Below are 14,444 nucleotides of genomic sequence, written 5' to 3'. Positions count from 1 at the left end.
AAACGGAAAGACAAGCTGTCAGAAGTAAGTCAGTATTGGAGAGAGGCAGAAGGCTGAACTTGGCAGAGGCTAGGGTAAGAGGTTCCTCAAAGCAGCCCTCTCAAAGGGCATAGAAGCAGAGGCCTTATCCAGCGGCCTCTCTTCCAGAGTCTATCCACAAAAGGAACACCTTGAAGCTGGCTGCGAATGCACAGCTTAGGAGGAAAGCAGTACCCGCATGCTACGAATGTGATCTCTTGATGGTGCCCCAGAAAGGAACTCTGGCACTTGTACTTCCCAAGTGAGCTTAGTTGCACAACGTTTTCCCCACAGTGGCGAGCAGAAACATTGCTAGTGGCCAGTGAGCCACCCCATACACCGGGGCAGTAGCACCACACACAACTCCCAGAGAACAGAGACTTCCCAATCCGTGCGTGTTCTCTTCGAATGGAGAGGGTAGTTTGCAGTCTGCGAAGCACAGACATGGCCCACAGCGCTGCAGGAGTGCCATCTCCAAAGTGAATGGGAAGCTGCCCTCCCTCGAGTGGGTAAAAGCCTAACCCCAGCCCTGAAAGAACGTCACCGTGTGCAAAAGAAGAACAGAAAACGGACATTTTTCCCTGCACGAAAAGGGCTCTTGGTTTCTCAAACGGAAAGACAAGCTGTCAGAAGTAAGTCAGTATTGGAGAGAGGCAGAAGGCTGTATTTGGCAGAGGCTAGGGTAAGAGGTTCCTCAAAGCAGCCCTCTCAAAGGGCATAGAAGCAGAGGCCTTATCCAGCGGCCTCTCCTCCAGAGTCTATCCACAAAAGGAACACCTTGAAGCTGGCTGCGAATGCACAGCTTAGGAGGAAAGCAGTACCCGCATGCTACGAATGTGATCTCTTGATGGTGCCCCAGAAAGGAACTCTGGCACTTGTACTTCCCAAGTGAGCTTAGCTGAACAACGTTTGCCCCACAGTGGCGAGCAGAAACATTGCTAGTGGCCAGTGAGCCACCCCATACACCGGGGCAGTAGCACCACACACAACTCCCAGAGAACAGAGACTTCCCAATCCGTGCGTGTTCTCTTCGAATGGAGAAGGTAGTTTGCAGTCTGCGAAGCACAGACATGGCCCACAGCGCTGCAGGAGTGCCATCTCCAAAGTGAATGGGAAGCTGCCCTCCCTCGAGTGCTTAAAAGCCTAACCACAGCCGTGAAAGCACGTCACCGTGTGCAAAAGAAGAACAGAAAACGGACATTTTTCCCTGCACGAAAAGGGCTCTTGGTTTCTCAAACGGAAAGACAAGCTGTCAGAAGTAAGTCAGTATTGGAGAGAGGCAGAAGGCTGTACTTGGCAGAGGCTAGGGAAAGAGGTTCCTCAAAGCAGCCTTCTCAAAGGGCATAGAAGCAGAGGCCTTATCCAGCGGCCTTTCCTCCAGAGTCTATCCACAAAAGGAGCACCTTGAAGCTGGTGGGGAATGCACAGCTTAGGAGGAAAGCAGTACCCGCATGCTACGAATGTGATCACTTGTTGGTGCCCCAGAAAGGAACTCTGGCACTTGTACTTCCCAAGTGAGCTTAGCTGCACAACGTTTGCCCCACAGTGGCGAGCAGAAACATTGCTACTGGCCAGTGAGCCACCCCATACACCGGGGCAGTAGCACCACACACATCTCCCAGAGAACAGAGACTTCCCAATCCGTGCGTGTTCTCTTCGAATGGAGAGGGTAGTTTGCAGTCTCCGAAGCACAGACATGGCCCACAGCGCTGCAGGAGTGCCATCTCCAAAGTGAATGGGAAGCTGCCCTCCCTCGAGTGCTTAAAAGCCTAACCACAGCCGTGAAAGCACGTCACCGTGTGCAAAAGAAGAACAGAAATCGGACATTTTTCCCTGCACGAAAAGGGCTCTTGGTTTCTCAAACGGAAAGACAAGCTGTCAGAAGTAAGTCAGTATTGGAGAGAGGCAGAAGGCTGTACTTGGCAGAGGCTAGGGAAACAGGTTCCACAAAGCAGCCTTCTCAAAGGGCATAGAAGCAGAGGCCTTATCCAGCGGCCTCTCCTCCAGAGTCTATCCACAAAAGGAACACCTTGAAGCTGGTGGGGAATGCACAGCTTAGGAGGAAAGCAGTACCCGCATGCTACGAATGTGATCTCTTGATGGTGCCCCAGAAAGGAACTCTGGCACTTGTACTTCCCAAGTGAGCTTAGCTGCACAACGCTTGCCCCACAGTGGCGAGCAGAAACGTTGCTAGTGGCCAGTGAGCCACCCCATACACCGGGGCAGTAGCACCACACACAACTCCCAGAGAACAGAGACTTCCCAATCCGTGCGTGTTCTCTTCGAATGGAGAGGGTAGTTTGCAGTCTGCGAAGCACAGACATGGCCCACAGCGCTGCAGGAGTGCCATCTCCAAAGTGAATGGGAAGCTGCCCTCCCTCGAGTGGGTAAAAGCCTAACCCCAGCCCTGAAAGCACGTAACCGTGTGCAAAAGAAGAACAGAAAAAGGACATTTTTCCCTGCACGAAAAGGGCTCTTGGTTTCTCAAACGGAAAGACAAGCTGTCAGAAGTAAGTCAGTATTGGAGAGAGGCAGAAGGCTGTACTTGGCAGAGGCTACGGTAAGAGGTTCCGCAAAGCAGCCCTCTCAAAGGGCATAGAAGCAGAGGCCTTATCCAGCGGCCTCTCCTCCAGAGTCTATCCACAAAAGGAACACCTTGAAGCTGGCTGCGAATGCACAGCTTAGGAGGAAAGCAGTACCCGCATGCTACGAATGTGATCTCTTGATGGTGCCCCAGAAAGGAACTCTGGCACTTGTACTTCCCAAGTGAGCTTAGCTGCACAACGTTTGCCCCACAGTGGCGAGCAGAAACATTGCTACTGGCCAGTGAGCCACCCCATACACCGGGGCAGTAGCACCACACACATCTCCCAGAGAACAGAGACTTCCCAATCCGTGCGTGTTCTCTTCGAATGGAGAGGGTAGTTTGCAGTCTGCGAAGCACAGACATGGCCCACAGCGCTGCAGGAGTGCCATCTCCAAAGTGAATGGGAAGCTGCCCTCCCTCGAATGCTTAAAAGCCTAACCACAGCCGTGAAAGCACGTCACCGTGTGCAAAAGAAGAACAGAAAACGGACATTTTTCCCTGCACGAAAAGGGCTCTTGGTTTCTCAAACGGAAAGACAAGCTGTCAGAAGTAAGTCAGTATTGGAGAGAGGCAGAAGGCTGTACTTGGCAGAGGCTAGGGAAAGAGGTTCCTCAAAGCAGCCTTCTCAAAGGGCATAGAAGCAGAGGCCTTATCCAGCGGCCTCTCCTCCAGAGTCTATCCACAAAAGGAACACCTTGAAGCTGGTGGGGAATGCACAGCTTAGGAGGAAAGCAGTACCCGCATGCTACGAATGTGATCTCTTGATGGTGCCCCAGAAAGGAACTCTGGCACTTGTACTTCCCAAGTGAGCTTAGCTGCACAACGCTTGCCCCACAGTGGCGAGCAGAAACGTTGCTAGTGGCCAGTGAGCCACCCCATACACCGGGGCAGTAGCACCACACACAAATCCCAGAGAACAGAGACTTCCCAATCCGTGCGTGTTCTCTTCGAATGGAGAGGGTAGTTTGCAGTCTGCGAAGCACAGACATGGCCCACAGCGCTGCAGGAGTGCCATCTCCAAAGTGAATGGGAAGCTGCCCTCCCTCGAGTGGGTAAAAGCCTAACCCCAGCCCTGAAAGCACGTAACCGTGTGCAAAAGAAGAACAGAAAAAGGACATTTTTCCCTGCACGAAAAGGGCTCTTGGTTTCTCAAACGGAAAGACAAGCTGTCAGAAGTAAGTCAGTATTGGAGAGAGGCAGAAGGCTGTACTTGGCAGAGGCTAGGGTAAGAGGTTCCGCAAAGCAGCCCTCTCAAAGGGCATAGAAGCAGAGGCCTTATCCAGCGGCCTCTCCTCCAGAGTCTATCCACAAAAGGAACACCTTGAAGCTGGCTGCGAATGCACAGCTTAGGAGGAAAGCAGTACCCGCATGCTACGAATGTGATCTCTTGATGGTGCCCCAGAAAGGAACTCTGGCACTTGTACTTCCCAAGTGAGCTTAGCTGCACAACGTTTGCCCCACAGTGGCGAGCAGAAACATTGCTACTGGCCAGTGAGCCACCCCATACACCGGGGCAGTAGCACCACACACATCTCCCAGAGAACAGAGACTTCCCAATCCGTGCGTGTTCTCTTCGAATGGAGAGGGTAGTTTGCAGTCTGCGAAGCACAGACATGGCCCACAGCGCTGCAGGAGTGCCATCTCCAAAGTGAATGGGAAGCTGCCCTCCCTCGAGTGCTTAAAAGCCTAACCACAGCCATGAAAGCACGTCACCGTGTGCAAAAGAAGAACAGAAAACGGACATTTTTCCCTGCACGAAAAGGGCTCTTGGTTTCTCAAACGGAAAGACAAGCTGTCAGAAGTAAGTCAGTATTGGAGAGAGGCAGAAGGCTGTACTTGGCAGAGGCTAGGGTAATAGGTTCCTCAAAGCAGCCCTCTCAAAGGGCATAGAAGCAGAGGCCTTCTCCAGCGGCCTCTCCCCCAGAGTCTATCCACAAAAGGAACACCTTGAAGCTGGCTGCGAATGCACAGCTTAGGAGGAAAGCAGTACCCGCATGCTACGAATGTGATCTCTTGATGGTGCCCCAGAAAGGAACTCTGGCACTTGTACTTCCCAAGTGAGCTTAGCTGCACAACGTTTGCCCCACAGTGGCGAGCAGAAACATTGCTAGTGGCCAGTGAGCCACCCCATACACCGGGGCAATAGCACCACACACAACTCCCAGAGAACAGAGACTTCCCAATCCGTGCGTGTTCTCTTCGAATGGAGAGGGTAGTTTGCAGTCTGCGAAGCACAGACATGGCCCACAGCGCTGCAGGAGTGCCATCTCCAAAGTGAATGGGAAGCTGCCCTCCCTCGAGTGGGTAAAAGCCTAACCACAGCCCTGAAAGCACGTCACCGTGTGCAAAAGAAGAACAGAAAACGGACATTTTTCCCTGCACGAAAAGGGCTCTTGCTTTCTCAAACGGAAAGACAAGCTGTCAAAAGTAAGTCAGTATTGGAGAGAGGCAGAAGGCTGTACTTGGCACACGCTAGGTAAGAGGTTTTTCAAAGCAGCCTTCTCAAAGGGCATAGAAGCAGAAGCCTTCTCCAGCGGCCTCTCCACCAGAGTCTATCCACAAAAGGAACACCTTGAAGCTGGCTGCGAATGCACAGCTGAGGAGGAAAGTAGTACCCGCATGCTACGAATGTGATCTCTTGATGGTGCCCCAGCAAGGAACTCTGGCACTTGTACTTCCCAAGTGAGCTTAGCTGCACAACGTTTGCCCCACAGTGGCGAGCAGAAACATTGCTAGTGGCCAGTGAGCCACCCCATACACCGGGGCAGTAGCACCACACACAACTCCCAGAGAACAGAGACTTCCCATTCCGTGCGTGTTCTCTTCGAATGGAGAGGGTAGTTTGCAGTCTGCGAAGCACAGACATGGCCCACAGCGCTGCAGGAGTGCCATCTCCAAAGTGAATGGGAAGCTGCCCTCCCTCGAGTGGGTAAAAGCCTAACCCCAGCCCTGAAAGCACGTCACCGTGTGCAAAAGAAGAACAGAAAACGGACATTTTTCCCTGCACGAAAAGGGCTCTTGGTTTCTCAAACAGAAAGACAAGCTGTCAGAAGTAAGTCAGTATTGGAGAGAGGCAGAAGGCTGTACTTGGCAGAGGCTAGGGTAAGAGGTTCCTCAAAGCAGCCCTCTCAAAGGGCATAGAAGCAGAGGCCTTTTCCAGCGGCCTCTCCTCCAGAGTCTATCCACAAAAGGAACACCTTGAAGCTGGCTGCGAATGCACAGCTTAGGAGGAAAGCAGTACCCGCATGCTACGAATGTGATCTCTTGATGGTGCCCCAGAAAGGAACTCTGGCACTTGTACTTCCCAAGTGAGCTTAGCTGAACAACGTTTGCCCCACAGTGGCGAGCAGAAACATTGCTAGTGGCCAGTGAGCCACCCCATACACCGGGGCAGTAGCACCACACACATCTCCCAGAGAACAGAGACTTCCCAATCCGTGCGTGTTCTCTTCGAATGGAGAGGGTAGTTTGCAGTCTGCGAAGCACAGACATGGCCCACAGCGCTGCAGGAGTGCCATCTCCAAAGTGAATGGGAAGCTGCCCTCCCTCGAGTGGGTAAAAGCCTAACCACAGCCCTGAAAGCACGTCACCGTGTGCAAAAGAAGAACAGAAAATGGACATTTTTCCCTGCACGAAAAGGGCTCTTGGTTTCTCAAACGGAAAGACAAACTGTCAGAAGTAAGTCAGTATTGGAGAGAGGCAGAAGGCTGTACTTGGCAGAGGCTAGGGTAAGAGGTTCCTCAAAGCAGCCCTCTCAAAGGGCATAGAAGCAGAGGCCTTATCCAGCGGCCTCTCCTCCAGAGTCTATCCACAAAAGGAACACCTTGAAGCTGGCTGCGAATGCACAGCTTAGGAGGAAAGCAGTACCCGCATGCTACGAATGTGATCTCTTGATGGTGCCCCAGAAAGGAACTCTGGCACTTGTTCTTCCCAAGTGAGCTTAGCTGAACAACGTTTGCCCCACAGTGGCGAGCAGAAACATTGCTAGTGGCCAGTGAGCCACCCCATACACCGGGGCAGTAGCACCACACATAACTCCCAGAGAACAGAGACTTCCCAATCCGTGCGTGTTCTCTTCGAATGGAGAGGGTAGTTTGCAGTCTGCGAAGCACAGACATGGCCCACAGCGCTGCAGGAGTGCCATCTCCAAAGTGAATGGGAAGCTGCCCTCCCTCGAGTGGGTAAAAGCCTAACCACAGCCCTGAAAGCACGTCACCGTGTGCAAAAGAAGAACAGAAAACGGACATTTTTCCCTGCACGAAAAGGGCTCTTGGTTTCTCAAACGGAAAGACAAGCTGTCAGAAGTAAGTCAGTATTGGAGAGAGGCAGAAGGCTGTACTTGGCAGAGGCTAGGGAAACAGGTTCCTCAAAGCAGCCTTCTCAAAGGGCATAGAAGCAGAGGCCTTATCCAGAGGCCTCTCCTCCAGAGTCTATCCACAAAAGGAACACCTTGAAGCTGGCTGCGAATGCACAGCTTAGGAGGAAAGCAGTACCCGCATGCTACGAATGTGATCTCTTGATGGTGCCCCAGAAAGGAACTCTGGCACTTGTACTTCCCAAGTGAGCTTAGCTGCACAACGCTTGCCCCACAGTGGCGAGCAGAAACGTTGCTAGTGGCCAGTGAGCCACCCCATACACCGGGGCAGTAGCACCACACACAACTCCCAGAGAACAGAGACTTCCCAATCCGTGCGTGTTCTCTTCGAATGGAGAGGGTAGTTTGCAGTTTGCGAAGCACAGACATGGCCCACAGCGCTGCAGGAGTGCCATCTCCAAAGTGAATGGGAAGCTGCCCTCCCTCGAGTGGGTAAAAGCCTAACCCCAGCCCTGAAAGCACGTCACCGTGTGCAAAAGAAGAACAGAAAAAGGACATTTTTCCCTGCACGAAAAGGGCTCTTGGTTTCTCAAACGGAAAGACAAGCTGTCAGAAGTAAGTCAGTATTGGAGAGAGGCAGAAGGCTGTACTTGGCAGAGGCTAGGGTAAGAGGTTCCTCAAAGCAGCCCTCTCAAAGGGCATAGAAGCAGAGGCCTTATCCAGCGGCCTCTCCTCCAGAGTCTATCCACAAAAGGAACACCTTGAAGCTGGCTGCGAATGCACAGCTTAGGAGGAAAGCAGTACCCGCATGCTACGAATGTGATCTCTTGATGGTGCCCCAGAAAGGAACTCTGGCACTTGTACTTCCCAAGTGAGCTTAGCTGAACAACGTTTGCCCCACAGTGGCGAGCAGAAACATTGCTAGTGGCCAGTGAGCCACCCCATACACCGGGGCAGTAGCACCACACACAACTCCCAGAGAACAGAGACTTCCCAATCCGTGCGTGTTCTCTTCGAATGGAGAAGGTAGTTTGCAGTCTGCGAAGCACAGACATGGCCCACAGCGCTGCAGGAGTGCCATCTCCAAAGTGAATAGGAAGCTGCCCTCCCTCGAGTGCTTAAAAGCCTAACCACAGCCGTGAAAGCACGTCACCGTGTGCAAAAGAAGAACAGAAAACGGACATTTTTCCCTGCACGAAAAGGGCTCTTGGTTTCTCAAACGGAAAGACAAGCTGTCAGAAGTAAGTCAGTATTGGAGAGAGGCAGAAGGCTGTACTTGGCAGAGGCTAGGGAAAGAGGTTCCTCAAAGCAGCCTTCTCAAAGGGCATAGAAGCAGAGGCCTTATCCAGCGGCCTTTCCTCCAGAGTCTATCCACAAAAGGAGCACCTTGAAGCTGGCTGCGAATGCACAGCTTAGGAGGAAAGCAGTACCCGCATGCTACGAATGTGATCACTTGTTGGTGCCCCAGAAAGGAACTCTGGCACTTGTACTTCCCAAGTGAGCTTAGCTGCACAACGTTTGCCCCACAGTGGCGAGCAGAAACATTGCTACTGGCCAGTGAGCCACCCCATACACCGGGGCAGTAGCACCACACACATCTCCCAGAGAAGAGAGACTTCCCAATCCGTGCGTGTTCTCTTCGAATGGAGAGGGTAGTTTGCAGTCTGCGAAGCACAGACATGGCCCACAGCGCTGCAGGAGTGCCATCTCCAAAGTGAATGGGAAGCTGCCCTCCCTCGAGTGCTTAAAAGCCTAACCACAGCCGTGAAAGCACGTCACCGTGTGCAAAAGAAGAACAGAAAACGGACATTTTTCCCTGCACGAAAAGGGCTCTTGGTTTCTCAAACGGAAAGACAAGCTGTCAGAAGTAAGTCAGTATTGGAGAGAGGCAGAAGGCTGTACTTGGCAGAGGCTAGGGTAAGAGGTTCCTCAAAGCAGCCCTCTCAAAGGGCATAGAAGCAGAGGCCTTCTCCAGCGGCCTCTCCTCCAGAGTCTATCCACAAAAGGAACACCTTGAAGCTGGCTGCGAATGCACAGCTTAGGAGGAAAGCAGTACCCGCATGCTACGAATGTGATCTCTTGATGGTGCCCCAGAAAGGAACTCTGGCACTTGTACTTCCCAAGTGAGCTTAGCTGCACAACGTTTGCCCCACAGTGGCGAGCAGAAACATTGCTAGTGGCCAGTGAGCCACCCCATACACCGGGGCAGTAGCACCACACACAACTCCCAGAGAACAGAGACTTCCCAATCCGTGCGTGTTCTCTTCGAATGGAGAGGGTAGTTTGCAGCCTGCGAAGCACTGACATGGCCCACAGCGCTGCAGGAGTGCCATCTCCAAAGTGAATGGGAAGCTGCCCTCCCTTGAGTGGGTAAAAGCCTAACCCAGGCCTGAAAGCACGTCACCGTGTGCAAAAGAAGAACAGAAAACGGACATTTTTCCCTGCACGAAAAGGGCTCTTGGTTTCTCAAACGGAAAGACAAGCTGTCAAAAGTAAGTCAGTATTGGAGAGAGGCAGAAGGCTGTACTTGGCAGAGGGTAGGGAAAGAGGTTCCTCAAAGCAGCCTTCTCAAAGGGCATAGAAGCAGAGGCCTTATCCAGCGGCCTCTCCTCCAGAGTCTATCCACAAAAGGAACACCTTGAAGCTGGCGGGGAATGCACAGCTTAGGAGGAAAGCAGTACCCGCATGCTACGAATGTGATCTCTTGATGGTGCCCCAGAAAGGAACTCTGGCACTTGTACTTCCCAAGTGAGCTTAGCTGCACAACGCTTGCCCCACAGTGGCGAGCAGAAACTTTGCTAGTGGCCAGTGAGCCACCCCATACACCGGGGCAGTAGCACCACACACAACTCCCAGAGAACAGAGACTTCCCAATCCGTGCGTGTTCTCTTCGAATGGAGAGGGTAGTTTGCAGTCTGCGAAGCACAGACATGGCCCACAGCGCTGCAGGAGTGCCATCTCCAAAGTGAATGGGAAGCTGCCCTCCCTCGAGTGGGTAAAAGCCTAACCACAGCCCTGAAAGCACGTCACCGTGTGCAAAAGAAGAACAGAAAACGGACATTTTTCCCTGCACGAAAAGGGCTCTTGCTTTCTCAAACGGAAAGACAAGCTGTCAAAAGTAAGTCAGTATTGGAGAGAGGCAGAAGGCTGTACTTGGCAGAGGCTAGGGTAAGAGGTTCCTCAAAGCAGCCTTCTCAAAGGGCATAGAAGCAGAAGCCTTCTCCAGCGGCCTCTCCACCAGAGTCTATCCACAAAAGGAACACCTTGAAGCTGGCTGCAAATGCACAGCTGAGGAGGAAAGCAGTACCCGCATGCTACGAATGTGATCTCTTGATGGTGCCCCAGAAAGGAACTCTGGCACTTGTACTTCCCAAGTGAGCTTAGCTGCACAACGTTTGCCCCACAGTGGCGAGCAGAAACATTGCTAGTGGCCAGTGAGCCACCCCATACATCGGGGCAGTAGCACCACACACAACTCCCAGAGAACAGAGACTTCCCAATCCGTGCGTGTTCTCTTCGAATGGAGAGGGTAGTTTGCAGTCTGCGAAGCACAGACATGGCCCACAGCGCTGCAGGAGTGCCATCTACAAAGTGAATGGGAAGCTGCCCTCCCTCGAGTGCTTAAAAGCCTAACCACAGCCGTGAAAGCACGTCACCGTGTGCAAAAGAAGAACAGAAAACGGACATTTTTCCCTGCACGAAAAGGGCTCTTGGTTTCTCAAACGGAAAGACAAGCTGTCAGAAGTAAGTCAGTATTGGAGAGAGGCAGAAGGCTGTACTTGGCAGAGGCTAGGGAAAGAGGTTCCTCAAAGCAGCCTTCTCAAAGGGCATAGAAGCAGAGGCCTTATCCAGCGGCCTCTCCTCCAGAGTCTATCCACAAAAGGAACACCTTGAAGCTGGCTGCGAATGCACAGCTTAGGAGGAAAGCAGTACCCGCATGCTACGAATGTGATCTCTTGATGGTGCCCCAGAAAGGAACTCTGGCACTTGTACTTCCCAAGTGAGCTTAGCTGCACAACGCTTGCCCCACAGTGGCGAGCAGAAACGTTGCTAGTGGCCAGTGAGCCACCCCATACACCGGGGCAGTAGCACCACACACAACTCCCAGAGAACAGAGACTTCCCAATCCGTGCGTGTTCTCTTCGAATGGAGAGGGTAGTTTGCAGTCTGCGAAGCACAGACATGGCCCACAGCGCTGCAGGAGTGCCATCTCCAAAGTGAATGGGAAGCTGCCCTCCCTCGAGTGGGTAAAAGCCTAACCACAGCCCTGAAAGCACGTCACCGTGTGCAAAAGAAGAACAGAAAACGGACATTTTTCCCTGCACGAAAAGGGCTCTTGCTTTCTCAAACGGAAAGACAAGCTGTCAAAAGTAAGTCAGTATTGGAGAGAGGCAGAAGGCTGTACTTGGCAGAGGCTAGGGTAAGAGGTTCCTCAAAGCAGCCTTCTCAAAGGGCATAGAAGCAGAAGCCTTCTCCAGCGGCCTCTCCACCAGAGTCTATCCACAAAAGGAACACCTTGAAGCTGGCTGCGAATGCACAGCTGAGGAGGAAAGCAGTACCCGCATGCTACGAATGTGATCTCTTGATGGTGCCCCAGAAAGGAACTCTGGCACTTGTACTTCCCAAGTGAGCTTAGCTGCACAACGTTTGCCCCACAGTGGCGAGCAGAAACATTGCTAGTGGCCAGTGAGCCACCCCATACACCGGGGCAGTAGCACCACACACAACTCCCAGAGAACAGAGACTTCCCAATCCGTGCGTGTTCTCTTCGAATGGAGAGGGTAGTTTGCAGTCTGCGAAGCACAGACATGGCCCACAGCGCTGCAGGAGTGCCATCTACAAAGTAAATGGGAAGCTGCCCTCCCTCGAGTGGGTAAAAGCCTAACGCCAGCCCTGAAAGCACGTCACCGTGTGCAAAAGAAGAACAGAAAACGGACATTTTTCCCTGCACGAAAAGGGCTCTTGGTTTCTCAAACGGAAAGACAAGCTGTCACAAGTAAGTCAGTATTGGAGAGAGGCAGAAGGCTGTACTTGGCAGAGGCTAGGGTAAGAGGTTCCTCAAAGCAGCCCTCTCAAAGGGCATAGAAGCAGAGGCCTTATCCAGCGGCCTCTCCACCAGAGTCTATCCACAAAAGGAACACATTGAAGCTGGCTGCGAATGCACAGCTGAGGAGGAAAGCAGTACCCGCATGCTACGAATGTGATCTCTTGATGGTGCCCCATAAAGGAACTCTGGCACTTGTACTTCCCAAGTGAGCTTAGCTGCACAACGTTTGCCCCACAGTGGCGAGCAGAAACATTGCTAGTGGCCAGTGAGCCACCCCATACACCGGGGCAGTAGCACCACACACAACTCCCAGAGAACAGAGACTTCCCAATCCGTGCGTGTTCTCTTCGAATGGAGAGGGTAGTTTGCAGCCTGCGAAGCACTGACATGGCCCACAGCGCTGCAGGAGTGCCATCTCCAAAGTGAATGGGAAGCTGCCCTCCCTTGAGTGGGTAAAAGCCTAACCCAGGCCTGAAAGCACGTCACCGTGTGCAAAAGAAGAACAGAAAACGGACATTTTTCCCTGCACGAAAAGGGCTCTTGGTTTCTCAAACGGAAAGACAAGCTGTCAAAAGTAAGTCAGTATTGGAGAGAGGCAGAAGGCTGTACTTGGCAGAGGGTAGGGAAAGAGGTTCCTCAAAGCAGCCTTCTCAAAGGGCATAGAAGCAGAGGCCTTATCCAGCGGCCTCTCCTCCAGAGTCTATCCACAAAAGGAACACCTTGAAGCTGGCGGGGAATGCACAGCTTAGGAGGAAAGCAGTACCCGCATGCTACGAATGTGATCTCTTGATGGTGCCCCAGAAAGGAACTCTGGCACTTGTACTTCCCAAGTGAGCTTAGCTGCACAACGCTTGCCCCACAGTGGCGAGCAGAAACTTTGCTAGTGGCCAGTGAGCCACCCCATACACCGGGGCAGTAGCACCACACACAACTCCCAGAGAACAGAGACTTCCCAATCCGTGCGTGTTCTCTTCGAATGGAGAGGGTAGTTTGCAGTCTGCGAAGCACAGACATGGCCCACAGCGCTGCAGGAGTGCCATCTCCAAAGTGAATGGGAAGCTGCCCTCCCTCGAGTGGGTAAAAGCCTAACCACAGCCCTGAAAGCACGTCACCGTGTGCAAAAGAAGAACAGAAAACGGACATTTTTCCCTGCACGAAAAGGGCTCTTGCTTTCTCAAACGGAAAGACAAGCTGTCAAAAGTAAGTCAGTATTGGAGAGAGGCAGAAGGCTGTACTTGGCAGAGGCTAGGGTAAGAGGTTCCTCAAAGCAGCCTTCTCAAAGGGCATAGAAGCAGAAGCCTTCTCCAGCGGCCTCTCCACCAGAGTCTATCCACAAAAGGAACACCTTGAAGCTGGCTGCAAATGCACAGCTGAGGAGGAAAGCAGTACCCGCATGCTACGAATGTGATCTCTTGATGGTGCCCCAGAAAGGAACTCTGGCACTTGTACTTCCCAAGTGAGCTTAGCTGCACAACGTTTGCCCCACAGTGGCGAGCAGAAACATTGCTAGTGGCCAGTGAGCCACCCCATACATCGGGGCAGTAGCACCACACACAACTCCCAGAGAACAGAGACTTCCCAATCCGTGCGTGTTCTCTTCGAATGGAGAGGGTAGTTTGCAGTCTGCGAAGCACAGACATGGCCCACAGCGCTGCAGGAGTGCCATCTACAAAGTGAATGGGAAGCTGCCCTCCCTCGAGTGCTTAAAAGCCTAACCACAGCCGTGAAAGCACGTCACCGTGTGCAAAAGAAGAACAGAAAACGGACATTTTTCCCTGCACGAAAAGGGCTCTTGGTTTCTCAAACGGAAAGACAAGCTGTCAGAAGTAAGTCAGTATTGGAGAGAGGCAGAAGGCTGTACTTGGCAGAGGCTAGGGAAAGAGGTTCCTCAAAGCAGCCTTCTCAAAGGGCATAGAAGCAGAGGCCTTATCCAGCGGCCTCTCCTCCAGAGTCTATCCACAAAAGGAACACCTTGAAGCTGGCTGCGAATGCACAGCTTAGGAGGAAAGCAGTACCCGCATGCTACGAATGTGATCTCTTGATGGTGCCCCAGAAAGGAACTCTGGCACTTGTACTTCCCAAGTGAGCTTAGCTGCACAACGCTTGCCCCACAGTGGCGAGCAGAAACGTTGCTAGTGGCCAGTGAGCCACCCCATACACCGGGGCAGTAGCACCACACACAACTCCCAGAGAACAGAGACTTCCCAATCCGTGCGTGTTCTCTTCGAATGGAGAGGGTAGTTTGCAGTCTGCGAAGCACAGACATGGCCCACAGCGCTGCAGGAGTGCCATCTCCAAAGTGAATGGGAAGCTGCCCTCCCTCGAGTGGGTAAAAGCCTAACCACAGCCCTGAAAGCACGTCACCGTGTGCAAAAGAAGAACAGAAAACGGACATTTTTCCCTGCACGAAAAGGGCTCTTGCTTTCTCAAACGGAAAGACAAGCTGTCAAAAGTAAGTCAGTATTGGAGAGAGGCAG

Source organism: Kogia breviceps, chromosome 7, assembly GCF_026419965.1.
Source record: "Kogia breviceps isolate mKogBre1 chromosome 7, mKogBre1 haplotype 1, whole genome shotgun sequence".
In the NCBI taxonomy this organism is placed as follows: Eukaryota; Metazoa; Chordata; class Mammalia; order Artiodactyla; family Physeteridae; genus Kogia; species Kogia breviceps.
Note: the sequence above shows the minus strand (reverse complement) of the source record.